This window comes from Salmo trutta, chromosome 21, assembly GCF_901001165.1.
Source record: "Salmo trutta chromosome 21, fSalTru1.1, whole genome shotgun sequence".
In the NCBI taxonomy this organism is placed as follows: Eukaryota; Metazoa; Chordata; class Actinopteri; order Salmoniformes; family Salmonidae; genus Salmo; species Salmo trutta.
Genome location: NC_042977.1, coordinates 5,473,964 through 5,477,088, shown reverse-complemented (window position 1 = coordinate 5,477,088; position 3,125 = coordinate 5,473,964).

The following is a 3,125-nucleotide window of genomic DNA, read 5'->3' as shown; positions in this document are numbered from 1 at the left end:
TTAAAAAAATGGACGTGGCCAGAGTGCTATTAGCAGGAACCCAGAGTAATATGATTCTGCCGGACTTAGGAAGAGCTTGGCCCACATGAAGCCCTCCCCGAGTACGAGTCGATGCCGAGTCCCCCGATTCTCAAACAGAATAGGCCCGAGCCCACCGTGTTGACTGGGATTATGTTTACTGTTATTATTTTGAAATAACACATTTGTTTGATTGTATATACAGTGGGCTCCAAAATTACTGGCACCCCTGACTGGCAATGCACAAAAAATACTTTAAAAAATATAAACAATACAATTATAGAGGAACTAAAAATACCAACATGTGAATGATACTGTACTTTGTAATGTTTCAATGGAACCCAACAAAATCATTTATTAATTTAATTAAAAATCATTGTCCTCCAAATCAACGTTTCACAATTAATGGCACCCTTAAATATTATTGTAAGTGACATCTACCAAAATGAAACTTAAATAATTGGAATTTAATTCCTGATTTATCTACGTGTTAAGGAACTATATAGAGCCATTACATCACTTCCTTTTTCACTAGGGTATAAAAATGAGGTAACACGCATGCAATATCCCTTTGTCATCCAACACCATGAAGAAAAGATAAGAACTGGCAGTTCAAAAGGGACAGATGGTCGTAGACCTTCATAAATCTGGTAATGGCTACAAGAAGATCCACAAACAATTGAATATACCACTGAGCACTGTCAGGGCAATTATGAAAACATTCAAAAGATATGGAACAGTTGAAAACCTCACGGGTAGAGGACGTAAATGCATTTTGCCCCCCAGGATAGGGAGGAGGTGTAATGGCTGTCAAATGGAGTAGACCAAGGCGCAGCATGGTTAGTGCTCATCATGAATTTATTATACTGAGACCATAATAAACAGAGAAACAAAAGACGCCAGCCAAACAGTTCTGTCAGGTAAGAAATACTAAACAGAAATAAAACCACCCACAAAACCCAAAGGAAAACAGGCTACCTAAGTATGGCTCCCAATCAGCGACAACGATGTACAGCTGTCCCTGATTGAGAGCCATACCAGGCCAAAACAAAGAAATACAAAACATAGAAAAAGGACATAGAACGCCCACCCTAGTCACACCCTGGCCTAACCAAAATAGAGAATAAAACCCTCTCTATGGCCAGGGCGTGACAGGAGGATTGTGAGAGAAGCAACAAAAGAATCACTGTGAAAGAATTGCAGGCCTTGGTGTCGCCAGGTTTAAAAAAGCAGCATCAGACACCACCTCCACAACCACAGGCTCTTTGGAAGGGTTGCCAGAAGAAAGCCCTTAATGACCCCAATACACAGACGGAAGTGCTTGGAGTTTGCCAAACGTAATTTAAATTATGATTGGAAGAAGGTGCTCTGGTCAGATGAGACCAGAATTGAACGTTTTGGTCAGATACAGCATCGGCATGTTTGGCGTCGAAACAGAGATGCATACAAGGAGAGGCACCTCATACTCACGGTGAAATATGGTGGTGGGTTAGTGATGTTTTGGGGTTGTTTTAATTCCAGAGGTCCAGAGGTACTGGTTAAGATTGATGGCATAAAGAATTCCACCAAGTGTCAGGCAATTTTGGCTGACAATCTGGTTGCCTCTGCCAGAAGGCTGGGACTTGGACGTATATGGACTTTCCAACAAGACAATGACCCAAAACATACCTCAAGATGCACACAGAAATGGTTCTGTGACAACAAAATCAATGTTCTGCCATGGCCGTCTCAGACGCCGGGCCTCCGTCCAATCGAAAACCTGTGGGCTGAGTTGAAGAGGGCAGTTGATAAGCGCAAACCCAAGAATGTGAAGGATCTTGAAAGGATCTGCATAGAGGAATGGTCCAAAATCCCTACAAATGTGTTCCTTAACCTTGTCAAACATTACAGGAAAATACCATGCAGTTATCCCTGCCAGAGGTGGTTGCACTAAGTACTAAATGAGGAGTGCCAATAATTATGAAACCTTGATTTTGGTGAAATTTATTAAATAATTGTATGTTTTTGGTGGGTTCCATTGAAACATTAATAAAGTATAGTATTTCTCACATGTTGGTATTTTGAGTTTATCTCTATAATTATATTGTTTATATTTTTTAAGTATTGTTTGTGCATTGCCAGTCTGGGGTGCCAGTAATTTTGGAGCCCACTGTACATTATATACATAGTCTTAGCAAGCGCTTTGGCAGCAATCTAAGCTTTTTTTGCTATAATATTTAGCTAGCTAGGTTTGCAAATGTTAGCCTAGCTAGCTAGCATGAAGTGTAGGCGGAATAAAAACATCTGTATAAACACCTCTGGCTTAGTTTAGAAGAAAGACTGACGTATATTTTTTACCAGAGAATTACTTTTGAATTACTTTTGATACACCGTAGCAAAGATTTGTATAATTAGCTCCTTGTTCTATCTGCGCCTGTAGTGTACAGCAGCTGCCATTACTGCAGTAGCAAAAAACGGAAACCGGTAATCTCCCCAGAAATTAACCCCCCCCCCCCTCCCGCCACGAGAGAGATTGGCTCATTGGGAGATACAATTCCACTGAAACGCTACACTCAACTTCAAAATAACATTTCATCATCTGGAGAGTGCTCGCTCTCATGCACCAACTTTCCTGACAAATGTCATCATCTTGGCAACATTGAACCAATGTTAGACCACTCCCTCTCATATCTCTGCTGTGTGTCTCTCCCTCTTCTTCTGTCTCCCTTACTCTCCCCCTTTCTCTCTTTTGCATTGATCCTCCATATCGCCAGATGTTATAGCTTGTGTTGTCAATGGCTCTATTGGTCTGTGTAACCGTGTGTTGTTATTTATGTCAATGTGGTCTGTAAATGTTGATTTCTTTTGAACTCGAGGCAAATTTGTGAATAAGACCAATAAAGTGGATTCGGCTGAACTCTCTCACTTTGACAAGTCCAAGTTCACCGTAATAAAAATGTATATAATTTGTCTGACTCTTAAGGATATAATACATTCAATTCCACATCCTTGGGTCAGGGTCAAGGAGTAAAGGCTACCTTGTTGGCACTAGGACCCAGCAAAAAATAATGACATGTGGGAAGCCATGTAAGTCAGTACTGGAGAACTTGCAGCAGAGAATGGAAAAT